The sequence below is a fragment of the Oncorhynchus mykiss genome, chromosome 25 (genome assembly GCF_057628025.1).
Source record: "Oncorhynchus mykiss isolate SJ-2025 chromosome 25, ASM5762802v1, whole genome shotgun sequence".
Classification (NCBI taxonomy): domain Eukaryota; kingdom Metazoa; phylum Chordata; class Actinopteri; order Salmoniformes; family Salmonidae; genus Oncorhynchus; species Oncorhynchus mykiss.
In genome coordinates this window covers 38,919,146-38,944,803 of record NC_143046.1, presented here as the reverse complement: position 1 = coordinate 38,944,803, position 25,658 = coordinate 38,919,146, and the positions used below count along the sequence as shown (strand labels likewise).

At 38.0% G+C, this 25,658-nt stretch overlaps 17 non-coding genes across 17 annotated transcripts; all 17 read left to right on the top strand.

Annotated features, from left to right (window-relative positions):
* Positions 1-547: 547 nt before the first annotated feature.
* Positions 548-619, top strand: trnac-gca (transfer RNA cysteine (anticodon GCA)). The gene has a single exon. It is a non-coding gene; the product is annotated as a tRNA-Cys (tRNA).
* A 6,912-nt stretch (positions 620-7,531) lies between these two features.
* trnac-gca (transfer RNA cysteine (anticodon GCA)) lies at positions 7,532-7,603 on the top strand. The gene has a single exon. It is a non-coding gene; the product is annotated as a tRNA-Cys (tRNA).
* A 419-nt stretch (positions 7,604-8,022) lies between these two features.
* On the top strand, positions 8,023-8,094 carry trnac-gca (transfer RNA cysteine (anticodon GCA)). Its single transcript has one exon. It is a non-coding gene; the product is annotated as a tRNA-Cys (tRNA).
* A 2,191-nt stretch (positions 8,095-10,285) lies between these two features.
* On the top strand, positions 10,286-10,357 carry trnac-gca (transfer RNA cysteine (anticodon GCA)). The gene has a single exon. It is a non-coding gene; the product is annotated as a tRNA-Cys (tRNA).
* A 690-nt stretch (positions 10,358-11,047) lies between these two features.
* On the top strand, positions 11,048-11,119 carry trnac-gca (transfer RNA cysteine (anticodon GCA)). The gene has a single exon. It is a non-coding gene; the product is annotated as a tRNA-Cys (tRNA).
* A 702-nt stretch (positions 11,120-11,821) lies between these two features.
* On the top strand, positions 11,822-11,893 carry trnac-gca (transfer RNA cysteine (anticodon GCA)). The gene has a single exon. It is a non-coding gene; the product is annotated as a tRNA-Cys (tRNA).
* Positions 11,894-12,583: 690 nt separating this feature from the next.
* trnac-gca (transfer RNA cysteine (anticodon GCA)) lies at positions 12,584-12,655 on the top strand. Its single transcript has one exon. It is a non-coding gene; the product is annotated as a tRNA-Cys (tRNA).
* Positions 12,656-13,378: 723 nt separating this feature from the next.
* On the top strand, positions 13,379-13,450 carry trnac-gca (transfer RNA cysteine (anticodon GCA)). The gene has a single exon. It is a non-coding gene; the product is annotated as a tRNA-Cys (tRNA).
* Positions 13,451-14,735: 1,285 nt separating this feature from the next.
* Positions 14,736-14,807, top strand: trnac-gca (transfer RNA cysteine (anticodon GCA)). The gene has a single exon. It is a non-coding gene; the product is annotated as a tRNA-Cys (tRNA).
* A 722-nt stretch (positions 14,808-15,529) lies between these two features.
* trnac-gca (transfer RNA cysteine (anticodon GCA)) lies at positions 15,530-15,601 on the top strand. The gene has a single exon. It is a non-coding gene; the product is annotated as a tRNA-Cys (tRNA).
* A 724-nt stretch (positions 15,602-16,325) lies between these two features.
* trnac-gca (transfer RNA cysteine (anticodon GCA)) lies at positions 16,326-16,397 on the top strand. Its single transcript has one exon. It is a non-coding gene; the product is annotated as a tRNA-Cys (tRNA).
* Positions 16,398-17,401: 1,004 nt separating this feature from the next.
* Positions 17,402-17,473, top strand: trnac-gca (transfer RNA cysteine (anticodon GCA)). The gene has a single exon. It is a non-coding gene; the product is annotated as a tRNA-Cys (tRNA).
* A 702-nt stretch (positions 17,474-18,175) lies between these two features.
* trnac-gca (transfer RNA cysteine (anticodon GCA)) lies at positions 18,176-18,247 on the top strand. The gene has a single exon. It is a non-coding gene; the product is annotated as a tRNA-Cys (tRNA).
* A 726-nt stretch (positions 18,248-18,973) lies between these two features.
* Positions 18,974-19,045, top strand: trnac-gca (transfer RNA cysteine (anticodon GCA)). The gene has a single exon. It is a non-coding gene; the product is annotated as a tRNA-Cys (tRNA).
* Positions 19,046-21,856: 2,811 nt separating this feature from the next.
* trnac-gca (transfer RNA cysteine (anticodon GCA)) lies at positions 21,857-21,928 on the top strand. Its single transcript has one exon. It is a non-coding gene; the product is annotated as a tRNA-Cys (tRNA).
* A 1,217-nt stretch (positions 21,929-23,145) lies between these two features.
* Positions 23,146-23,217, top strand: trnac-gca (transfer RNA cysteine (anticodon GCA)). Its single transcript has one exon. It is a non-coding gene; the product is annotated as a tRNA-Cys (tRNA).
* Positions 23,218-23,919: 702 nt separating this feature from the next.
* Positions 23,920-23,991, top strand: trnac-gca (transfer RNA cysteine (anticodon GCA)). Its single transcript has one exon. It is a non-coding gene; the product is annotated as a tRNA-Cys (tRNA).
* Positions 23,992-25,658: the final 1,667 nt, after the last annotated feature.

The following is a 25,658-nucleotide window of genomic DNA, read 5'->3' as shown; positions in this document are numbered from 1 at the left end:
AGGGAGTGCTCCTTTTTTGGTTATGTTACTCAGTCTAAAATGTCCCTCATTCAATGGTTTTTCTCTGTCAGACAGTTCCTATCAGAGGAGGAAGTGCAATAGACTTCAGATCAATAGGTCTCAGATTGTAATTTTTTTGTCAACTTGAAATCAAACACTTTATGGGTACGTTTTCAAAGAGAGAGTTTTCTTTATTAGGTTATGTTGATCACAAGCTAAAATCTCCCTTATTAGACAATTTCTCAGGATCAAATACTGGCGCCCCCTTGAAATCAAGTACTTTCTCAGTGTATCTTGAGAGAGGGAGTGCTCTGCAAAAATGTCCCTCATTAGATGGTTTTTCTCTGTCAGACAGTTCCTAACAGAGGTGGAAGTGCAACAGACTTCAGATCAATAGGTCTCAGATTGTAATACTTTTGTCATCAAGAAATCAATTACTTTATGGGTATGTTTTCAGAGAGAGAGTGTTCTATATTAGTTTTGTCGATCTCCAGCTATTATGTCCCTTATTAGACAATTTTTCCGCCTTTAGACAGTTTCTAGCAGAGGGGGTATAGCTCAGTGGTAGAGCATTTGACTGCAGATCAAGAGGTCCCAGGTTCAAATCCTGATGCCCCCTTTAAATCAAGTGCTTTCAAAGAGTATTTTGAGTTGAGGGTAGAGGACTCTTTTTTCGAAGATGTTACTCAGGCAAAATTGTCCATTATTAGACATTTTCTCAAGTTCAAATCCTGTCACCCCCTTGAAATCAAGTACCTTCTAAGTGTATTTTGAGAGAGGGAGTGCTCCTTTTTTGGTTATGTTACTCAGTCTAAAATGTCCCTCATTCAATGGTTTTTCTCTGTCAGACAGTTCCTATCAGAGGAGGAAGTGCAATAGACTTCAGATCAATAGGTCTCAGATTGTATTTTTTTTGTCAACTTGAAATCAAACACTTTAAGGGTACATTTTCAAAGAGAGAGTTTTCTTTATTAGGTTATGTTGATCACAAGCTAAAATCTCCCTTGTTAGACAATTTCTCAGTATCAAATCCTGGCGCCCCCCTTGAAATCAAGTACTTTCTAAGTGTATCTTGAGAGAGGGAGTGCTCCTTTTTTGGTTATGTTACTCAGTCTAAAATGTCCCTCATTCAATGTTTTTTCTCTGTCAGACAGTTCCTATCAGAGGTGGAGAGATTTAGAGTAGAGCATTTGACTGCAGATCAAGAGGTCCCAAGTTCAAATCCTGATGCCCCCTTAAAATCAAGAGCTTTCCAAGAGTATTTTGAAGGTAGAGGACTCTTTTTTGGAATATGTTACACAGGGAAAATTGTCCCTTATTAGACAATTTCTCACGTTCAAATCCTGGCACCCCCTTGAAATCAAGTACTTTCTATTTGTATCTTGAGAGAGGGAGTGCTCCTTTTTTGGTTATGTTACTCAGTCTAAAATGTCCCTCATTCAATGTTTTTTCTCTGTCAGACAGTTCCTATCAGAGGTGGAAGTGCCAAAGACCAATAGGTCTCAGATTGTAATTTTTTTGTCAACTTGAAATCAAACACTTTGTGGGTACGTTTTCAAAGAGAGAGTTTTCTATACCCCCTCTGCTCAGTCTAAAATGTCCCTCATTCAATGTTTTTTCTCTGTCAGATAGTTCCTATCAGAGGTGGAAGTGCAATAGACTTAAGATCAATATGTCTCAGATTGTAATTTTTTGTCAACTTGAAATCAAACACTTTATGGGTACGTTTTCAAAGAGAGAGTTTTCTTTATTAGGTTATGTTGATCACAAGCTAAAATCTCCCTTATTAGACAATTTCTCAGGATCAAATACTGGCGCCCCCTTGAAATCAAGTACTTTCTCAGTGTTTCTTGAGAGAGGGAGTGCTCTGCAAAAATGTCCCTCATTAGATGGTTTTTCTCTGTCAGACAGTTCCTAACAGAGGTGGAAGTGCAACAGACTTCAGATAAATAGGTCTCAGATGGTAATATTATTGTCATCAAGAAATCAATTACTTTATGGGTATGTTTTCAGAGAGAGAGTGTTCTTTATTAGTTTTTGTCGATCTCCAGCTATTATGTCCCTTATTTGACCATTTTTCCGCCTTTAGACAGTTTCTAGCAGAGGGGGTATAGCTCAGTGGTAGAGAATTTGACTGCAGATCAAGAGGTCCCAGGTTCAAATCATGATGCCCCCTTTAAATCAAGTGCTTTCAAAGAGTATTTTGAGGGTAGAGGACTCTTTTTTCGAATATGTTACTCAGGCAAAATTGTCCCTTATTAGACAATTTCTCACGTTCAAATCCTGGCACCCCCTTGAAATCAAGTACTTTCTAAGTGTATCTTGAGAGAGGGAGTGCTCCTTTTTTGGTTATGTTACTCAGTCTAAAATGTCCCTCATTCAATGTTTTTTCTCTGTCAGACAGTTCCTATCAGAGGTGGAAGTGCAATAGACTTCAGATCAATATGTCTCAGATTCTAATTTTTTTGTCAACTTGAAATCAAACACTTTATGGGTACGTTTTCAAAGAGAGAGTTTTCTTTATTAGGTTATGTTGATCACAAGCTAAAATCTCCCTTATTAGACAATTTCTCAGGATAAAATACTGGCGCCCCCTTGAAATCAACTACTTTCTAAGTGTATCTTGAGAGGTGGAGTGCTACTTTTTTGGTTATGTTACTCAGTCTAAAATGTCCCTCATTCAATGGTTTTTCTCTGTCAGACAGTTCCTATCAGAGGTGGAAGTGCAATAGACTTCAGATCAATATGTCTCAGATTCTAATTTTTTTGTCAACTTGAAATCAAACACTTTATGGGTACGTTTTCAAAGAGAGAGTTTTCTTTATTAGGTTATGTTGATCACAAGCTAAAATCTCCCTTATTAGACAATTTCTCAGGATCAAATACTGGCGCCCCCTTGAAATCAAGTACTTTCTAAGTGTATCTTGAGAGAGGGAGTGCTCTGCAAAAATGTCCCTCATTAGATGGTTTTTCTCTGTCAGACAGTTCCTAACAGAGGTGGAAGTGCAACAGACTTCAGATCAATAGGTCTCAGATTGTAATATATTTGTCATCTTGAAATCAAATACTTTCTGGGTACGTTTTCAGAGAGAGAGAGTGTTCTATATTAGTTTTTGTTGATCTCCAGCTATAATGTCCCTTATTAGACAATTTTTCCGCCTTTAGACAGTTTCTAGCAGAGGGGGTATAACTCAGTGGTAGAGCATTTGACTGCAGATCAAGAGGTCCCAGGTTCAAATCATGATGCCCCCTTTAAATCAAGGGCTTTCAGAGAGTATTTTGAGGGTAGAGGACACTTTTTTCGAATATGTTACTCAAGCGAAATTGTCCCTTATTAGACAATTTCTCACGTTCAAATCCTGGCACCCCCTTGAAATCAAGTACTTTCTAAGTGTATCTTGAGAGAGGGAGTGCTCCTTTTTTGGTTATGTTACTCAGTCTAAAATGTCCCTCATTCAATGTTTTTTCTCTGTCAGACAGTTCCTATCAGAGGTGGAGAGATTTAGAGTAGAGCATTTGACTGCAGATCAAGAGGTCCCAAGTTCAAATCCTGATGCCCCCTTAAAATCAAGAGCTTTCCAAGAGTATTTTGAAGGTAGAGGACTCTTTTTTGGAATATGTTACACAGGGAAAATTGTCCCTTATTAGACAATTTCTCACGTTCAAATCCTGGCACCCCCTTGAAATCAAGTACTTTCTATTTGTATCTTGAGAGAGGGAGTGCTCCTTTTTTGGTTATGTTACTCAGTCTAAAATGTCCCTCATTCAATGTTTTTTCTCTGTCAGACAGTTCCTATCAGAGGTGGAAGTGCCAAAGACCAATAGGTCTCAGATTGTAATTTTTTTGTCAACTTGAAATCAAACACTTTATGGGTACGTTTTCAAAGAGAGAGTTTTCTATACCCCCTCTGCTCAGTCTAAAATGTCCCTCATTCAATGTTTTTTCTCTGTCAGATAGTTCCTATCAGAGGTGGAAGTGCAATAGACTTAAGATCAATATGTCTCAGATTGTAATTTTTTGTCAACTTGAAATCAAACACTTTATGGGTACGTTTTCAAAGAGAGAGTTTTCTTTATTAGGTTATGTTGATCACAAGCTAAAATCTCCCTTATTAGACAATTTCTCAGGATAAAATACTGGCGCCCCCTTGAAATCAACTACTTTCTAAGTGTATCTTGAGAGGTGGAGTGCTACTTTTTTGGTTATGTTACTCAGTCTAAAATGTCCCTCATTCAATGGTTTTTCTCTGTCAGACAGTTCCTATCAGAGGTGGAAGTGCAATAGACTTCAGATCAATATGTCTCAGATTCTAATTTTTTTGTCAACTTGAAATCAAACACTTTATGGGTACGTTTTCAAAGAGAGAGTTTTCTTTATTAGGTTATGTTGATCACAAGCTAAAATCTCCCTTATTAGACAATTTCTCAGGATCAAATACTGGCGCCCCCTTGAAATCAAGTACTTTCTAAGTGTATCTTGAGAGAGGGAGTGCTCTGCAAAAATGTCCCTCATTAGATGGTTTTTCTCTGTCAGACAGTTCCTAACAGAGGTGGAAGTGCAACAGACTTCAGATCAATAGGTCTCAGATTGTAATATATTTGTCATCTTGAAATCAAATACTTTCTGGGTACGTTTTCAGAGAGAGAGAGTGTTCTATATTAGTTTTTGTTGATCTCCAGCTATAATGTCCCTTATTAGACAATTTTTCCGCCTTTAGACAGTTTCTAGCAGAGGGGGTATAACTCAGTGGTAGAGCATTTGACTGCAGATCAAGAGGTCCCAGGTTCAAATCATGATGCCCCCTTTAAATCAAGGGCTTTCAGAGAGTATTTTGAGGGTAGAGGACACTTTTTTCGAATATGTTACTCAAGCGAAATTGTCCCTTATTAGACAATTTCTCACGTTCAAATCCTGGCACCCCCTTGAAATCAAGTACTTTCTAAGTGTATCTTGAGAGAGGGAGTGCTCCTTTTTTGGTTATGTTACTCAGTCTAAAATGTCCCTCATTCAATGTTTTTTCTCTGTCAGACAGTTCCTATCAGAGGTGGAGAGATTTAGAGTAGAGCATTTGACTGCAGATCAAGAGGTCCCAAGTTCAAATCCTGATGCCCCCTTAAAATCAAGAGCTTTCCAAGAGTATTTTGAAGGTAGAGGACTCTTTTTTGGAATATGTTACACAGGGAAAATTGTCCCTTATTAGACAATTTCTCACGTTCAAATCCTGGCACCCCCTTGAAATCAAGTACTTTCTATTTGTATCTTGAGAGAGGGAGTGCTCCTTTTTTGGTTATGTTACTCAGTCTAAAATGTCCCTCATTCAATGTTTTTTCTCTGTCAGACAGTTCCTATCAGAGGTGGAAGTGCCAAAGACCAATAGGTCTCAGATTGTAATTTTTTTGTCAACTTGAAATCAAACACTTTATGGGTACGTTTTCAAAGAGAGAGTTTTCTATACCCCCTCTGCTCAGTCTAAAATGTCCCTCATTCAATGTTTTTTCTCTGTCAGATAGTTCCTATCAGAGGTGGAAGTGCAATAGACTTAAGATCAATATGTCTCAGATTGTAATTTTTTGTCAACTTGAAATCAAACACTTTATGGGTACGTTTTCAAAGAGAGAGTTTTCTTTATTAGGTTATGTTGATCACAAGCTAAAATCTCCCTTATTAGACAATTTCTCAGGATCAAATACTGGCGCCCCCTTGAAATCAAGTACTTTCTCAGTGTTTCTTGAGAGAGGGAGTGCTCTGCAAAAATGTCCCTCATTAGATGGTTTTTCTCTGTCAGACAGTTCCTAACAGAGGTGGAAGTGCAACAGACTTCAGATAAATAGGTCTCAGATGGTAATATTATTGTCATCAAGAAATCAATTACTTTATGGGTATGTTTTCAGAGAGAGAGTGTTCTTTATTAGTTTTTGTCGATCTCCAGCTATTATGTCCCTTATTTGACCATTTTTCCGCCTTTAGACAGTTTCTAGCAGAGGGGGTATAGCTCAGTGGTAGAGCATTTGACTGCAGATCAAGAGGTCCCAGGTTCAAATCATGATGCCCCCTTTAAATCAAGTGCTTTCAAAGAGTATTTTGAGGGTAGAGGACTCTTTTTTCGAATATGTTACTCAGGCAAAATTGTCCCTTATTAGACAATTTCTCACGTTCAAATTCTGGCACCCCCTTGAAATCAAGTACTTTCTAAGTGTATCTTGAGAGAGGGAGTGCTCCTTTTTTGGTTATGTTACTCAGTCTAAAATGTCCCTCATTCAATGGTTTTTCTTTGTCAGACAGTTCCTATCAGAGGTGGAAGTGCAATAGACTTCAGATCAATATGTCTCAGATTGTAATTTTTTTGTCAACTTGAAATCAAACACTTTATGGGTACGTTTTCAAAGAGAGAGTTTTCTTTATTAGGTTATGTTGATCACAAGCTAAAATCTCCCTTATTAGACAATTTCTCAGGATCAAATACTGGCGCCCCCTTGAAATCAAGTACTTTCTAAGTGTATCTTGAGAGAGGGAGTGCTCTGCTAAAATGTCCCTCATTAGATGGTTTTTCTCTGTCAGACAGTTCTTAACAGAGGTGGAAGTGCAACAGACTTCAGATCAATAGGTCTCAGATTGTAATATATTTGTCATCTTGAAATCAAATACTTTATGGGTATGTTTTCAGAGAGAGAGAGTGTTCTATATTAGTTTTTGTTGATCTCCAGCTATAATGTCCCTTATTTTACAATTTTTCCGCCTTTAGACAGTTTCTAGCAGAGGGGGTATACCTCAGTGGTAGAGCATTTGACTGCAGATCAAGAGCTCCCAGGTTCAAATTCTCATGCCCCCTTAAAATCAAGAGCTTACTAAGAGTATTTTGAGGGTAGAGGACTTTTTTTCCGAATATGTTACTCAGGCAAAATTGTCCCTTATTAGACAATTTCTCACGTTCAAATCCTGTCACCCCCTTGAAATCAAGTACTTTCTAAGTGTATTTTGAGAGAGGGAGTGCTCCTTTTTTGGTTATGTTACTCAGTCTAAAATGTCCCTCATTCAATGTTTTTTCTCTGTCAGACAGTTCCTATCAAAGGTGGAAGTGCAATAGACTTCAGATCAATAGGTCTCAGATTGTAATTTTTTTGTCAACTTGAAATCAAACACTTTATGGGTATGTTTTCAAAGAGACAGTTTTCTTTATTAGGTTATGTTGATCACAAGCTAAAATCTCCCTTATTAGACAATTTCTCAGGATCGAATACTGGCACCCCCTTGAAATTAAGTACTTTCTCAGTGTTTCTTGAGAGAGGGAGTGCTCTGCAAAAATGTCCCTCATTAGATGGTTTTTCTCTGTCAGACAGTTCCTAACAGAGGTGGAAGTGCAACAGACTTCAGATCAATAGGTCTCAGATGGTAATATTATTGTCATCAAGAAATCAATTACTTTATGGGTATGTTTTCAGAGAGAGAGTGTTCTTTATTAGTTTTTGTCGATCTCCAGCTATTATGTCCCTTATTTGACCATTTTTCCGCCTTTAGACAGTTTCTAGCGGAGGGGGTATAGCTCAGTGGTAGAGCATTTGACTGCAGATCAAGAGGTCCCAGGTTCAAATCCTGATGCCCCCTTTAAATCAAGTGCTTTCAAAGAGTATTTTGAGGGTAGAGGACTCTTTTTTCGAATATGTTACTCAGGCAAAATTGTCCCTTATTAGACAATTTCTCACGTTCAAATCCTGGCAGCCCCTTGAAATCAAGTACTTTCTAAGTGTATCTTGAGAGAGGGAGTGCTCCTTTTTTGGTTATGTTACTCAGTCTAAAATGTCCCTCATTCAATGGTTTTTCTCTGTCAGACAGTTCCTATCAGAGGAGGAAGTGCAATAGACTTCAGATCAATAGGTCTCAGATTGTAATATATTTGTCATCTTCAAATCAAATACTTTATGGGTATGTTTTCAGAGAGAGTGTTCTCCATTAGTTTTTGTTGATCTCCAGCTATAATGTCCCTTATTAGACAATTTTTCGGCCTTTAGACATTTTCAAGCAGAGGGGGTATAGCTCAGTGGTAGAGCATTTGACTGCAGATCAAGAGGTCCCAGGTTCAAATCCTGATGCCCCCTTTAAATCAAGTGCTTTCAAAGAGTATTTTGAGGGTAGAGGACTCTTTTTTCGAATATGTTACTCAGGGAAAATTGTCCCTTATTAGACAATTTCTCAGTGTCAAATCCTGGCGCCCCCCTTGAAATCAAGTACTTTCTAAGTGTATCTTGAGAGAGGGAGTGCTCCTTTATTGGTTATGTTACTCAGTCTAAAATGTCCCTCATTCAATGGTTTTTCTCTGTCAGACAGTTCCTATCAGAGGAGGAAGTGCAATAGACTTCAGATCAATAGGTCTCAGATTGTAATTTTTTTGTCAACTTGAAATCAAGCACTTTATGGGTACGTTTTCAAAGAGAGAGTTTTCTTTATTAGTTTTTGTCGATCTCCAGCTATTATGTCCCTTATTAGACAATTTTTCCGCCTTTAGACTGTTTCTAGCAGGGGGGGTATAGCTCAGTGGTAGAGTCTTTGACTGCAGATCAAGAGGTCCCAGGTTCAAACCCTGATGCCCCCTTAAAATCAAGAGCTTTCAAAGAGTATTTTGAGGGTAGAGGACTTTTTTTCCGAATATGTTACTCAGGCAAAATTGTCCCTTATTAGACAATTTCTCAAGTTCAAATCCTGTCACCCCCTTGAAATCAAGTACTTTCTAAGTGTATTTTGAGAGAGGGAGTGCTCCTTTTTTGGTTATGTTACTCAGTCTAAAATGTCCCTCATTCAATGGTTTTTCTCTGTCAGACAGTTCCTATCAGAGGAGGAAGTGCAATAGACTTCAGATCAATAGGTCTCAGATTGTAATTTTTTTGTCAACTTGAAATCAAACACTTTATGGGTACGTTTTCAAAGAGAGAGTTTTCTTTATTAGGTTATGTTGATCACAAGCTAAAATCTCCCTTGTTAGACAATTTCTCAGTATCAAATCCTGGCGCCCCCCTTGAAATCAAGTACTTTCTCAGTGTTTCTTGAGAGAGGGAGTGCTCTGCTAAAATGTCCCTCATTAGATGGTTTTTCTCTGTCAGACAGTTCCTAACAGAGGTGGAAGTGCAACAGACTTCAGATCAATAGGTCTCAGATTGTAATACTTTTGTCATCAAGAAATCAATTACTTTATGGGTATGTTTTCAGAGAGAGAGAGTGTTCTATATTAGTTTTTGTCGATCTCCAGCTATTATGTCCCTTATTAGACAATTTTTCCGCCTTTAGACAGTTTCTAGCAGAGGGGGTATAGCTCAGTGGTAGAGCATTTGACTGCAGATCAAGAGGTCCCAGGTTCAAATCCTGAAGCCCCCTTTAAATCAAATGCTTTCAAAGAGTATTTTGAGGGTAGAGGACTCTTTTTTCGAATATGTTACTCAGGGAAAATTGTCCCTTATTAGACAATTTCTCACGTTCAAATACTGGCACCCCCTTGAAATCAAGTACTTTCTAAGTGTATCTTGAGAGAGGGAGTGCTCCTTTTTTGGTTATGTTACTCAGTCTAAAATGTCCCTCATTCAATGTTTTTTCTCTGTCAGACAGTTCCTATCAGAGGTGGAAGTGGAATAGACTTCAGATCAATAGGTCTCAGATTGTAATTTTTTTGTCAACTTGAAATCAAACACTTTATGGGTACGTTTTCGAAGAGAGAGTTTTCTTTATTAGGTTATGTTGATCACAAGCTAAAATCTCCCTTATTAGACAATTTCTCAGGATCAAATCCTGGCGCCCCCTCGAAATCAAGTACTTTCTAAGTGTATTTTGAGAGAGGGAGTGCTCCTTTTTTGGTTATGTTACTCAGTCTAAAATGTCCCTCATTCAATGGTTTTTCTCTGTCAGACAGTTCCTATCAGAGGAGGAAGTGCAATAGACTTCAGATCAATAGGTTATGTTGATCACAAGCTAAAATCTCCCTTATTAGACAATTTCTCAGGATCAAATCCTGGCGCCCCCTTGAAATCAAGTACTTTCTCAGTGTTTCTTGAGAGAGGGAGTGCTCTGCAAAAATGTCCCTCATTAGATGGTTTTTCTCAGTGAGACAGTTCCTAACAGAGGTGGAAGTGCAACAGACTTCAGATCAATAGGTCTCAGATGGTAATATTATTGTCATCAAGAAATCAATTACTTTATGGGTATGTTTTCAGAGAGAGAGTGTTCTTCATTAGTTTTTGTTGATCTCCAGCTATAATGTCCCTTATTAGACAATTTTTCGGCCTTTAGACAGTTTCAAGCAGAGGGGGTATAGCTCAGTGGTAGAGCATTTGACTGCAGATCAAGAGGTCCCAGGTTCAAACCCTGATGCCCCCTTAAAATCAAGAGTATTTTGAGGTTAGAGGACTCTTTTTTTGAATATGTTACTCAGGCAAAATTGTCCCTTATTAGACAATTTCTCAAGTTCAAATCCTGGCACCCCCTTGAAATCAAGTACTTTCTAAGTGTATCTTGAGAGAGGGAGTGCTCCTTTTTTGGTTATGTTACTCAGTCTAAAATGTCCCTCATTCAATGGTTTTTCTCTGTCAGATAGTTCCTATCAGAGGAGGAAGTGCAATAGACTTCAGATCAATAGGTCTCAGATTGTAATTTTTTTGTCAACTTGAAATCAAACACATTATGGGTACGTTTTCAAAGAGAGAGTTTTCTTTATTAGGTTATGTTGATCACAAGCTAAAATCTCCCTTATTAGACAATTTCTCAGGATCAAATACTGGCGCCCCCTTGAAATCAAGTACTTTCTCAGTGTTTCTTGAGAGAGGGAGTGCTCTGCTAAAATGTCCCTCATTAGATGTTTTTTCTCTGTCAGACAGTTCCTAACAGAGGTGGAAGTGCAACAGACTTCAGATCAATAGGTCTCAGATTGTAATATATTTGTCATCTTCAAATCAAATACTTTCTGGGTATGTTTTCAGAGAAAGAGTGTTCTTCATTAGATTTTGTTGATCTCCAGCTATAATGTCCCTTATTAGACAATTTTTCCGCCTTCAGGCAGTTTCTAGCAGAGGGGGTATAGCTCAGTGGTAGAGCATTTGACTGCAGATCAAGAGGTCCCAGGTTCAAATCCTGATGCCCCCTTTAAATCAAGTGCTTTCAAAGAGTATTTTGAGGGTAGAGGACTCTTTTTTCGAATATGTTACTCAGGCAAAATTGTCCATTATTAGACAATTTCTCAAGTTCAAATCCTGTCACCCCCTTGAAATCAAGTACTTTCTAAGTGTATTTTGAGAGAGGGAGTGCTCCTTTTTTGGTTATGTTACTCAGTCTAAAATGTCCCTCATTCAATGGTTTTTCTCTGTCAGACAGTTCCTATCAGAGGAGGAAGTGCAATAGACTTCAGATCAATAGGTCTCAGATTGTAATTTTTTTGTCAACTTGAAATCAAACACTTTATGGGTACATTTTCAAAGAGAGAGTTTTCTTTATTAGGTTATGTTGATCACAAGCTAAAATCTCCCTTGTTAGACAATTTCTCAGTATCAAATCCTGGCGCCCCCCTTGAAATCAAGTACTTTCTCAGTGTTTCTTGAGAGAGGGAGTGCTCTGCTAAAATGTCCCTCATTACATGGTTTTTCTCTGTCAGACAGTTCCTAACAGAGGTGGAAGTGCAACAGACTTCAGATCAATAGGTCTCAGATTGTAATATATTTGTCATCTTCAAATCAAATACTTTATGGGTATGTTTTCAGAGAGAGAGTGTTCTTCATTAGTTTTTGTTGATCTCCAGCTATAATGTCCCTTATTAGACAATTTTTCGGCCTTTAGACAGTTTCAAGCAGAGGGGGTATAGCTCAGTGGTAGAGCATTTGACTGCAGATCAAGAGGTCCCAGGTTCAAACCCTGATGCCCCCTTAAAATCAAGAGTATTTTGAGGTTAGAGGACTCTTTTTTTGAATATGTTACTCAGGCAAAATTGTCCCTTATTAGACAATTTCTCAAGTTCAAATCCTGGCACCCCCTTGAAATCAAGTACTTTCTAAGTGTATCTTGAGAGAGGGAGTGCTCCTTTTTTGGTTATGTTACTCAGTCTAAAATGTCCCTCATTCAATGGTTTTTCTCTGTCAGATAGTTCCTATCAGAGGAGGAAGTGCAATAGACTTCAGATCAATAGGTCTCAGATTGTAATTTTTTTGTCAACTTGAAATCAAACACATTATGGGTACGTTTTCAAAGAGAGAGTTTTCTTTATTAGGTTATGTTGATCACAAGCTAAAATCTCCCTTATTAGACAATTTCTCAGGATCAAATACTGGCGCCCCCTTGAAATCAAGTACTTTCTCAGTGTTTCTTGAGAGAGGGAGTGCTCTGCTAAAATGTCCCTCATTAGATGTTTTTTCTCTGTCAGACAGTTCCTAACAGAGGTGGAAGTGCAACAGACTTCAGATCAATAGGTCTCAGATTGTAATATATTTGTCATCTTCAAATCAAATACTTTCTGGGTATGTTTTCAGAGAAAGAGTGTTCTTCATTAGATTTTGTTGATCTCCAGCTATAATGTCCCTTATTAGACAATTTTTCCGCCTTCAGGCAGTTTCTAGCAGAGGGGGTATAGCTCAGTGGTAGAGCATTTGACTGCAGATCAAGAGGTCCCAGGTTCAAATCCTGATGCCCCCTTTAAATCAAGTGCTTTCAAAGAGTATTTTGAGGGTAGAGGACCCTTTTTTCGAATATGTTACTCAGGCAAAATTGTCCATTATTAGACAATTTCTCAAGTTCAAATCCTGTCACCCCCTTGAAATCAAGTACTTTCTAAGTGTATTTTGAGAGAGGGAGTGCTCCTTTTTTGGTTATGTTACTCAGTCTAAAATGTCCCTCATTCAATGGTTTTTCTCTGTCAGACAGTTCCTATCAGAGGAGGAAGTGCAATAGACTTCAGATCAATAGGTCTCAGATTGTAATTTTTTTGTCAACTTGAAATCAAACACTTTATGGGTACATTTTCAAAGAGAGAGTTTTCTTTATTAGGTTATGTTGATCACAAGCTAAAATCTCCCTTGTTAGACAATTTCTCAGTATCAAATCCTGGCGCCCCCCTTGAAATCAAGTACTTTCTAAGTGTATCTTGAGAGAGGGAGTGCTCCTTTTTTGGTTATGTTACTCAGTCTAAAATGTCCCTCATTCAATGGTTTTTCTCTGTCAGACAGTTCCTATCAGAGGTGGAAGTGCAATAGACTTCAGATCAATAGGTCTCAGATTGTAATATATTTGTCATCTTCAAATCAAATACTTTATGGGTATGTTTTCAGAGAGAGAGTGTTCTATATTAGTTTTTGTTGATCTCCAGCTATAATGTCCCTTATTAGACAATTTTTCGGCCTTTAGACAGTTTCAAGCAGAGGGGGTATAGCTCAGTGGTAGAGCATTTGACTGCAGATCAAGAGGTCCCAGGTTCAAATCCTGATGCCCCCTTTAAATCAAGTGCTTTCAAAGAGTATTTTGAGGGTAGAGGACTCTTTTTTCGAATATGTTACTCAGGCAAAATTGTCCCTTATTAGACAATTTCTCAAGTTCAAATCCTGTCACCCGCTTGAAATCAAGTACTTTCTAAGTGTATTTTGAGAGAGGGAGTGCTCCTTTTTTGGTTATGTTACTCAGTCTAAAATGTCCCTCATTCAATGGTTTTTCTCTGTCAGACAGTTCCTATCAGAGGAGGAAGTGCAATAGACTTCAGATCAATAGGTCTCAGATTGTAATTTTTTTGTCAACTTGAAATCAAACACTTTATGGGTACGTTTTCAAAGAGAGAGTTTTCTTTATTAGGTTATGTTGATCACAAGCTAAAATCTCCCTTGTTAGACAATTTCTCAGTATCAAATCCTGGCGCCCCCCTTGAAATCAAGTACTTTCTCAGTGTTTCTTGAGAGAGGGAGTGCTCTGCTAAAATGTCCCTCATTAGATGGTTTTTCTCTGTCAGACAGTTCCTATCAGAGGAGGAAGTGCAATAGACTTCAGATCAATAGGTCTCAGATTGTAATTTTTTTGTCAACTTGAAATCAAACACTTTATGGGTACATTTTCAAAGAGAGAGTTTTCTTTATTAGGTTATGTTGATCACAAGCTAAAATCTCCCTTGTTAGACAATTTCTCAGTATCAAATCCTGGCGCCCCCCTTGAAATCAAGTACTTTCTAAGTGTATCTTGAGAGAGGGAGTGCTCCTTTTTTGGTTATGTTACTCAGTCTAAAATGTCCCTCATTCAATGGTTTTTCTCTGTCAGACAGTTCCTATCAGAGGAGGAAGTGCAATAGACTTCAGATCAATAGGTCTCAGATTGTAATTTTTTTGTCAACTTGAAATCAAACACTTTATGGGTACGTTTTCAAAGAGAGAGTTTTCTTTATTAGGTTATGTTGATCACAAGCTAAAATCTCCCTTGTTAGACAATTTCTCAGTATCAAATCCTGGCGCCCCCCTTGAAATCAAGTACTTTCTCAGTGTTTCTTGAGAGAGGGAGTGCTCTGCTAAAATGTCCCTCATTAGATGGTTTTTCTCTGTCAGACAGTTCCTAACAGAGGTGGAAGTGCAACAGACTTCAGATCAATAGGTCTCAGATTGTAATACTTTTGTCATCAAGAAATCAATTACTTTATGGGTATGTTTTCAGAGAGAGAGTGTTCTATATTAGTTTTTGTCGATCTCCAGCTATTATGTCCCTTATTAGAATATTTTTCCGCCTTTAGACAGTTTCTAGCAGAGGGGGTATAGCTCAGTGGTAGAGCGTTTGACTGCAGATCAAGAGGTCCCAGGTTCAAACCCTGATGCCCCCTTTAAATCAAGAGTTTTCAAAGAGTATTTTGAGGTTAGAGGACTCTTTTTTTGAATATGTTACTCAGGCAAAATTGTCCCTTATTAGACAATTTCTCACGTTCAAATCCTGGCACCCCCTTGAAACCACGTACTTTCTAAGTGTATCTTGAGAGAGGGAGTGCTCCTTTTTTGGTTATGTTACTCAGTCTAAAATGTCCCTCATTCAATGTTTTTTCTCTGTCAGACAGTTCCTATCAGAGGAGGAAGTGCAATAGACTTCAGATCAATAGGTCTCAGATTGTAATTTTTTTGTCAACTTGAAATCAAACACTTTATGGGTATGTTTTCAAAGAGAGAGTTTTCTTTATTAGGTTATGTTGATCACAAGCTAAAATCTCCCTTATTAGACAATTTCTCAGGATCAAATACTGGCGCCCCCTTGAAATCAAGTACTTTCTCAGTGTTTCTTGAGAGAGGGAGTGCTCCTTTTTTGGTTATGTTACTCAGTCTAAAATGTCCCTCATTCAATGGTTTTTCTCTGTCAGACAGTTCCTATCAGAGGTGGAAGTGCAATAGACTTCAGATCAATAGGTCTCAGATTGTAATATATTTGTCATCTTCAAATCAAATACTTTATGGGTATGTTTTCAGAGAGAGAGTGTTCTTCATTAGTTTTTGTTGATCTCCAGCTATAATGTCCCTTATTAGACAATTTTTCGGCCTTTAGACAGTTTCAAGCAGAGGGGGTATAGCTCAGTGGTAGAGCATTTGACTGCAGATCAAGAGGTCCCAGGTTCAAATCCTGATGCCCCCTTAAAATCAAGAGCTTTCAAAGAGTATTTTGAGGGTAGATTACTTTTTTTTCCGAATATGTTACTCAGGCAAAATTGTCCCTTATTAGACAATTTCTCAAGTTCAAATCCTGAAACCCCCTTGAAATCAAGTACTTTCTAAGTGTATTTTGAGAGAGGGAGTGCTCCTTTTTTGGTTATGTTACTCAGTCTAAAATGTCCCTCATTCAATGGTTTTTCTCTGTCAGACAGTTCCTATCAGAGGAGGAAGTGCAATAGACTTCAGATCAATAGGTCTCAGATTGTAATTTTTTTGTCAACTTGAAATCAAACACTTTATGGGTACATTTTCAAAGAGAGAGTTTTCTTTATTAGGTTATGTTGATCACAAGCTAAAATCTCCCTTGTTAGACAATTTCTCAGTATCAAATCCTGGCGCCCCCCTTGAAATCAAGTACTTTCTAAGTGTATCTTGAGAGAGGGAGTGCTCCTTTTTTGGTTATGTTACTCAGTCTAAAATGTCCCTCATTCAATGGTTTTTCTCTGTCAGACAGTTCCTATCAGAGGTGGAAGTGCAATAGACTTCAGATCAATAGGTCTCAGATTGTAATATATTTGTCATCTTCAAATCAAATACTTTATGGGTATGTTTTCAGAGAGAGAGTGTTCTATATTAGTTTTTGTTGATCTCCAGCTATAATGTCCCTTATTAGACAATTTTTCGGCCTTTAGACAGTTTCAAGCAGAGGGGGTATAGCTCAGTGGTAGAGCATTTGACTGCAGATCAAGAGGTCCCAGGTTCAAATCCTGATGCCCCCTTTAAATCAAGTGCTTTCAAAGAGTATTTTGAGGGTAGAGGACTCTTTTTTCGAATATGTTACTCAGGCAAAATTGTCCCTTATTAGACAATTTCTCAAGTTCAAATCCTGTCACCCGCTTGAAATCAAGTACTTTCTAAGTGTATTTTGAGAGAGGGAGTGCTCCTTTTTTGGTTATGTTACTCAGTCTAAAATGTCCCTCATTCAATGGTTTTTCTCTGTCAGACAGTTCCTATCAGAGGAGGAAGTGCAATAGACTTCAGATCAATAGGTCTCAGATTGTAATTTTTTTGTCAACTTGAAATCAAACACTTTATGGGTACGTTTTCAAAGAGAGAGTTTTCTTTATTAGGTTATGTTGATCACAAGCTAAAATCTCCCTTGTTAGACAATTTCTCAGTATCAAATCCTGGCGCCCCCCTTGAAATCAAGTACTTTCTCAGTGTTTCTTGAGAGAGGGAGTGCTCTGCTAAAATGTCCCTCATTAGATGGTTTTTCTCTGTCAGACAGTTCCTATCAGAGGAGGAAGTGCAATAGACTTCAGATCAATAGGTCTCAGATTGTAATTTTTTTGTCAACTTGAAATCAAACACTTTATGGGTACATTTTCAAAGAGAGAGTTTTCTTTATTAGGTTATGTTGATCACAAGCTAAAATCTCCCTTGTTAGACAATTTCTCAGTATCAAATCCTGGCGCCCCCCTTGAAATCAAGTACTTTCTAAGTGTATCTTGAGAGAGGGAGTGCTCCTTTTTTGGTTATGTTACTCAGTCTAAAATGTCCCTCATTCAATGGTTTTTCTCTGTCAGACAGTTCCTATCAGAGGTGGAAGTGCAATAGACTTCAGATCAATAGGTCTCAGATTGTAATATATTTGTCATCTTCAAATCAAATACTTTATGGGTATGTTTTCAGAGAGAGATTGTTCTTCATTAGTTTTTGTTGATCTCCAGCTATAATGTCCCTTATTAGACAATTTTTCGGCCTTTAGACAGTTTCAAGCAGAGGGGGTATAGCTCAGTGGTAGAGCATTTGACTGCAGATCAAGAGGTCCCAGGTTCAAATCCTGATGCCCCCTTTAAATCAAGTGCTTTCAAAGAGTATTTTGAGGGTAGAGGACTCTTTTTTCGAATATGTTACTCAGGCAAAATTGTCCCTTATTAGACAATTTCTCAAGTTCAAATCCTGTCACCCGCTTGAAATCAAGTACTTTCTAAGTGTATTTTGAGAGAGGGAGTGCTCCTTTTTTGGTTATGTTACTCAGTCTAAAATGTCCCTCATTCAATGGTTTTTCTCTGTCAGACAGTTCCTATCAGAGGAGGAAGTGCAATAGACTTCAGATCAATAGGTCTCAGATTGTAATTTTTTTGTCAACTTGAAATCAAACACTTTATGGGTACGTTTTCAAAGAGAGAGTTTTCTTTATTAGGTTATGTTGATCACAAGCTAAAATCTCCCTTGTTAGACAATTTCTCAGTATCAAATCCTGGCGCCCCCCTTGAAATCAAGTACTTTCTCAGTGTTTCTTGAGAGAGGGAGTGCTCTGCTAAAATGTCCCTCATTAGATGGTTTTTCTCTGTCAGACAGTTCCTAACAGAGGTGGAAGTGCAACAGACTTCAGATCAATAGGTCTCAGATTGTAATACTTTTGTCATCAAGAAATCAATTACTTTATGGGTATGTTTTCAGAGAGAGAGTGTTCTATATTAGTTTTTGTCGATCTCCAGCTATTATGTCCCTTATTAGAATATTTTTCCGCCTTTAGACAGTTTCTAGCAGAGGGGGTATAGCTCAGTGGTAGAGCGTTTGACTGCAGATCAAGAGGTCCCAGGTTCAAACCCTGATGCCCCCTTTAAATCAAGAGTTTTCAAAGAGTATTTTGAGGTTAGAGGACTCTTTTTTTGAATATGTTACTCAGGCAAAATTGTCCCTTATTAGACAATTTCTCACGTTCAAATCCTGGCACCCCCTTGAAACCACGTACTTTCTAAGTGTATCTTGAGAGAGGGAGTGCTCCTTTTTTGGTTATGTTACTCAGTCTAAAATGTCCCTCATTCAATGTTTTTTCTCTGTCAGACAGTTCCTATCAGAGGAGGAAGTGCAATAGACTTCAGATCAATAGGTCTCAGATTGTAATTTTTTTGTCAACTTGAAATCAAACACTTTATGGGTATGTTTTCAAAGAGAGAGTTTTCTTTATTAGGTTATGTTGATCACAAGCTAAAATCTCCCTTATTAGACAATTTCTCAGGATCAAATACTGGCGCCCCCTTGAAATCAAGTACTTTCTCAGTGTTTCTTGAGAGAGGGAGTGCTCCTTTTTTGGTTATGTTACTCAGTCTAAAATGTCCCTCATTCAATGGTTTTTCTCTGTCAGACAGTTCCTATCAGAGGTGGAAGTGCAATAGACTTCAGATCAATAGGTCTCAGATTGTAATATATTTGTCATCTTCAAATCAAATACTTTATGGGTATGTTTTCAGAGAGAGAGTGTTCTTCATTAGTTTTTGTTGATCTCCAGCTATAATGTCCCTTATTAGACAATTTTTCTTTCGGCCTTTAGACAGTTTCAAGCAGAGGGGGTATAGCTCAGTGGTAGAGCATTTGACTGCAGATCAAGAGGTCCCAGGTTCAAATCCTGATGCCCCCTTAAAATCAAGAGCTTTCAAAGAGTATTTTGAGGGTAGATTACTTTTTTTTCCGAATATGTTACTCAGGCAAAATTGTCCCTTATTAGACAATTTCTCAAGTTCAAATCCTGAAACCCCCTTGAAATCAAGTACTTTCTAAGTGTATTTTGAGAGAGGGAGTGCTCCTTTTTTGGTTATGTTACTCAGTCTAAAATGTCCCTCATTCAATGGTTTTTCTCTGTCAGACAGTTCCTATCAGAGGAGGAAGTGCAATAGACTTCAGATCAATAGGTCTCAGATTGTAATATATTTGTCATCTTCAAATCAAATACTTTATGGGTATGTTTTCAAAGAGAGAGTTTTCTTTATTAGGTTATGTTGATCACAAGCTAAAATCTCCCTTGTTAGACAATTTCTCAGTATCAAATCCTGGCGCCCCCCTTGAAATCAAGTACTTTCTCAGTGTTTCTTGAGAGAGGGAGTGCTCTGCTAAAATGTCCCTCATTAGATGGTTTTTCTCTGTCAGACAGTTCCTAACAGAGGTGGAAGTGCAACAGACTTCAGATCAATAGGTCTCAGATTGTAATACTTTTGTCATCAAGAAATCAATTACTTTATGGGTATGTTTTCAGAGAGAGAGTGTTCTATATTAGTTTTGTCGATCTCCAGCTATTATGTCCCTTATTAGACAATTTTTCCGCCTTTAGACAGTTTCTAGCAGAGGGGGTATAGCTCAGTGGTAGAGCATTTTACTGCAGATCAAGAGGTCCCAGGTTCAAACCCTGATGCCCCCTTAAAATCAAGAGTTTTCAAAGAGTATTTTGAGGTTAGAGGACTCTTTTTTTGAATATGTTACTCAGGCAAAATTGTCCCTTATTAGACAATTTCTCACGTTCAAATCCTGGCACCCCCTTGAAACCACGTACTTTCTAAGTGTATCTTGAGAGAGGGAGTGCTCCTTTTTTGGTTATGTTACTCAGTCTAAAATGTCCCTCATTCAATGTTTTTTCTCTGTCAGACAGTTCCTATCAGAGGAGGAAGTGCAATAGACTTCAGATCAATAGGTCTCAGATTGTAATTTTTTTGTCAACTTGAAATCAAACACTTTATGGGTACGTTTTCAAAGAGAGAGTTTTCTTTATTAGGTTATGTTGATCACAAGCTAAAATCTCCCTTATTAGACAATTTCTCATGATCAAATACTGGCGCCCCCTTGAAATCAAGTACTTTCTAAGTGTTTCTTGAGAGAGGGAGTGCTCTGCTAAAATGTCCCTCATTAGATGGTTTTTCTCTGTCAGACAGTTCCTAACAGAGGTGGAAGTGCAACAGACTTCAGATCAATAGGTCTCAGATTGTAATATATTTGTCATCTTCAAATCAAATACTTTCTGGGTATGTTTTCAGAGAAAGAGTGTTCTTCATTAGATTTTGTTGATCTCCAGCTATAATGTCCCTTATTAGACAATTTTTCCGCCTTTAGACAGTTTCTAGCAGAGGGGGTATAACTCAGTGGTAGAGCATTTGACTGCAGATCAAGAGGTCCCAGGTTCAAATCATGATGCCCCCTTTAAATCAAGGGCTTTCATAGAGTATTTTGAGGGTAGAGGACACTTTTTTCGAATATGTTACTCAAGCGAAATTGTCCCTTATTAGACAATTTCTCAGGATCAAATACTGGCGCCACCTTGAAATCAAGTACTTTCTAAGTGTATCTTGAGAGAGGGAGTGCTCCTTTTTTGGTTATGTTACTCAGTCTAAAATGTCCCTCATTCAATGGTTTTTCTCTGTCAGATAGTTCCTATCAGAGGTGGAAGTGCAATAGACTTCAGATCAATATGTCTCAGATTCTAATTTTTTTGTCAACTTGAAATCAAACACTTTATGGGTACGTTTTCAAAGAGAGAGTTTTCTTTATTAGGTTATGTTGATCACAAGCTAAAATCTCCCTTATTAGACAATTTCTCAGGATCAAATACTGGCGCCCCCTTGAAATCAAGTACTTTCTAAGTGTATCTTGAGAGAGGGAGTGCTCCTTTTTTGGTTATGTTACTCAGTCTAAAATGTCCCTCATTCAATGTTTTTTCTCTGTCAGACAGTTCCTATCAGAGGTGGAGAGATTTAGAGTAGAGCATTTGACTGCAGATCAAGAGGTCCCAAGTTCAAATCCTGATGCCCCCTTAAAATCAAGAGCTTTCCAAGAGTATTTTGAAGGTAGAGGACTCTTTTTTGGAATATGTTACACAGGGAAAATTGTCCCTTATTAGACAATTTCTCACGTTCAAATCCTGGCACCCCCTTGAAATCAAGTACTTTCTATTTGTATCTTGAGAGAGGGAGTGCTCCTTTTTTGGTTATGTTACTCAGTCTAAAATGTCCCTCATTCAATGTTTTTTCTCTGTCAGACAGTTCCTATCAGAGGTGGAAGTGCCAAAGACCAATAGGTCTCAGATTGTAATTTTTTTGTCAACTTGAAATCAAACACTTTATGGGTACGTTTTCAAAGAGAGAGTTTTCTTTATTAGGTTATGTTGATCACAAGCTAAAATCTCCCTTATTAGACAATTTCTCAGGATCAAATACTGGCGCCCCCTTGAAATCAAGTACTTTCTCAGTGTTTCTCGAGAGAGGGAGTGCTCTGCTAAAATGTCCCTCATTAGATGGTTTTTCTCTGTCAGACAGTTCTTAACAGAGGTGGAAGTGCAACAGACTTCAGATCAATAGGTCTCAGATTGTAATATATTTGTCATCTTGAAATCATATACTTTCTGGGTTCTACAGCTATAATGTCCCTTATTGGACAATTTTTCTGCCTTTAGGCAGTTTCTAGCAGAGGGGGTATAGCTCAGTGGTAGAGCATTTGACTGCAGATCAAGAGGTCCCAGGTTCAAATCCTGATGCCCCCTTAAAATCAAGAGCTTTCAAAGAGTATTTTGAGGGTAGATGACTTTTTTTTCCGAATATGTTACTCAGGCAAAATTGTCCCTTATTAGACAATTTCTCAAGTTCAAATCCTGAAACCCCCTTGAAATCAAGTACTTTCTAAGTGTATTTTGAGAGAGGGAGTGCTCCTTTTTTGGTTATGTTACTCAGTCTAAAATGTCCCTCATTCAATGGTTTTTCTCTGTCAGACAGTTCCTATCAGAGGAGGAAGTGCAATAGACTTCAGATCAATAGGTCTCAGATTGTAATATATTTGTCATCTTGAAATCAAATACTTTATGGGTATGTTTTCAGAGAGAGAGTGTTCTTTATTCATTTTTGTCGATCTCCAGCTATTATGTCCCTTATTTGACCATTTTTACGCCTTTAGACAGTTTGAAGCAGAGGGGGTATAGCTCAGTGGTAGAGCATTTGACAGCAGATCAAGAGGTCCCAGGTTCAAATCCTGATGCCCCCTTTAAATCAAGGGCTTTCAGAGAGTATTTTGAGGGTAGAGGACACTTTTTTCGAATATGTTACTCAGGCAAAATTGTCCCTTATTAGACATTTTCTCACGTTCAAATCCTGGCACCCCCTTGAAATCAAGTACTTTCTAAGTGTATTTTGAGAGAGGGAGTGCTCCTTTTTTGGTTATGTTACTCAGTCTAAAATGTCCCTCATTCAATGGTTTTTCTCTGTCAGACAGTTCCTATCAGAGGAGGAAGTGCAATAGACTTCAGATCAATAGGTCTCAGATTGTAATTTTTTTGTCAACTTGAAATCAAACACTTTATGGGTACGTTTTCAAAGAGAGAGTTTTCTTTATTAGGTTATGTTGATCACAAGCTAAAATCTCCCTTGTTAGACAATTTCTCAGTATCAAATCCTGGCGCCCCCCTTGAAATCAAGTACTTTCTAAGTGTATCTTGAGAGAGGGAGTGCTCCTTTTTTGGTTATGTTACTCAGTCTAAAATGTCCCTCATTCAATGGTTTTTCTCTGTCAGACAGTTCCTATCAGAGGTGGAAGTGCAATAGACTTCAGATCAATAGGTCTCAGATTGTAATATATTTGTCATCTTCAAATCAAATACTTTATGGGTATGTTTTCAGAGAGAGAGTGTTCTTCATTAGTTATTGTTGATCTCCAGCTATAATGTCCCTTATTAGACAATTTTTCGGCCTTTAGACAGTTTCAAGCAGAGGGGGTATAGCTCAGTGGTAGAGCATTTGACTGCAGATCAAGAGGTCCCAGGTTCAAATCCTGATGCCCCCTTTAAATCAAGTGCTTTCAAAGAGTATTTTGAGGGTAGAGGACTCTTTTTTCGAATATGTTACTCAGGCAAAATTGTCCCTTATTAGACAATTTCTCAAGTTCAAATCCTGTCACCCGCTTGAAATCAAGTACTTTCTAAGTGTATTTTGAGAGAGGGAGTGCTCCTTTTTTGGTTATGTTACTCAGTCTAAAATGTCCCTCATTCAATGGTTTTTCTCTGTCAGACAGTTCCTATCAGAGGAGGAAGTGCAATAGACTTCAGATCAATAGGTCTCAGATTGTAATTTTTTTGTCAACTTGAAATCAAACACTTTATGGGTACGTTTTCAAAGAGAGAGTTTTCTTTATTAGGTTATGTTGATCACAAGCTAAAATCTCCCTTGTTAGACAATTTCTCAGTATCAAATCCTGGCGCCCCCCTTGAAATCAAGTACTTTCTCAGTGTTTCTTGAGAGAGGGAGTGCTCTGCTAAAATGTCCCTCATTACATGGTTTTTCTCTGTCAGACAGTTCCTAACAGAGGTGGAAGTGCAACAGACTTCAGATCAATAGGTCTCAGATTGTAATATATTTGTCATCTTCAAATCAAATACTTTATGGGTATGTTTTCAGAGAGAGAGTGTCCTTCATTAGTTTTTGTTGATCTCCAGCTATAATGTCCCTTATTAGACAATTTTTCCACCTTTAGACAGTTTCTAGCAGAGGGGGTATAGCTCAGTGGTAGAGCATTTGATTGCAGATCAAGAGGTCCCAGGTTCAAATCCTGATGCCCCCTTTAAATCAAGTGCTTTCAAAGAGTATTTTGAGGGTAGAGGACGCTTTTTTCGAATATGTTACTCAGGCAAAATTGTCCCTTATTAGACAATTTCTCAAGTTCAAATCCTGTCACCCCCTTGAAATCAAGTACTTTCTAAGTGTATTTTGAGAGAGGGAGTGCTCCTTTTTTGGTTATGTTACTCAGTCTAAAATGTCCCTCATTCAATGGTTTTTCTCTGTCAGACAGTTCCTATCAGAGGAGGAAGTGCAATAGACTTCAGATCAATAGGTCTCAGATTGTAATTTTTTTGTCAACTTGAAATCAAACACTTTATGGTAACATTTTCAAAGAGAGAGTTTTCTTTATTAGGTTATGTTGATCACAAGCTAAAATCTCCCTTGTTAGACAATTTCTCAGTATCAAATCCTGGCGCCCCCCTTGAAATCGAGTACTTTCTAAGTGTATCTTGAGAGAGGGAGTGCTCCTTTTTTGGTTATGTTACTCAGTCTAAAATGTCCCTCATTCAATGGTTTTTCTCTGTCAGACAGTTCCTATCAGAGGTGGAAGTGCAATAGACTTCAGATCAATAGGTCTCAGATTGTAATATATTTGTCATCTTCAAATCAAATACTTTATGGGTATGTTTTCAGAGAGAGAGTGTTCTTCATTAGTTTTTGTTGATCTCCAGCTATAATGTCCCTTATTAGACAATTTTTCGGCCTTTAGACAGTTTCAAGCAGAGGGGTATAGCTCAGTGGTAGAGCATTTGACTGCAGATCAAGAGGTCCCAGGTTCAAATCCTGATGCCCCTTTTAAATCAAGTGCTTTCAAATAGTATTTTGAGGGTAGAGGACTCTTTTTTCGAATATGTTACTCAGGCAAAATTGTCCCTTATTAGACAATTTCTCAAGTTCAAATCCTGTCACCCGCTTGAAATCAAGTACTTTCTAAGTGTATTTTGAGAGAGGGAGTGCTCCTTTTTTGGTTATGTTACTCAGTCTAAAATGTCCCTCATTCAATGGTTTTTCTCTGTCAGACAGTTCCTATCAGAGGCGGAAGTGCAATAGACTTCAGATCAATAGGTCTCAGATTGTAATTTTTTTGTCAACTTGAAATCAAACACTTTATGGGTACATTTTCAAAGAGAGAGTTTTCTTTATTAGGTTATGTTGATCACAAGCTAAAATCTCCCTTGTTAGACAATTTCTCAGTATCAAATCCTGGCGCCCCCCTTGAAATCAAGTACTTTCTAAGTGTATCTTGAGAGAGGGAGTGCTCCTTTTTTGGTTATGTTACTCAGTCTAAAATGTCCCTCATTCAATGGTTTTTCTCTGTCAGACAGTTCCTATCAGAGGTGGAAGTGCAATAGACTTCAGATCAATAGGTCTCAGATTGTAATATATTTGTCATCTTCAAATCAAATACTTTATGGGTATGTTTTCAGAGAGAGAGTGTTCTTCATTAGTTTTTGTTGATCTCCAGCTATAATGTCCCTTATTAGACAATTTTTCGGCCTTTAGACAGTTTCAAGCAGAGGGGGTATAGCTCAGTGGTAGAGCATTTGACTGCAGATGAAGAGGTCCCAGGTTCATATCCTGATGCCCCCTTTAAATCAAGTGCTTTCAAAGAGTATTTTGAGGGTAGAGGACTCTTTTTTCGAATATGTTACTCAGTCAAAATTGTCC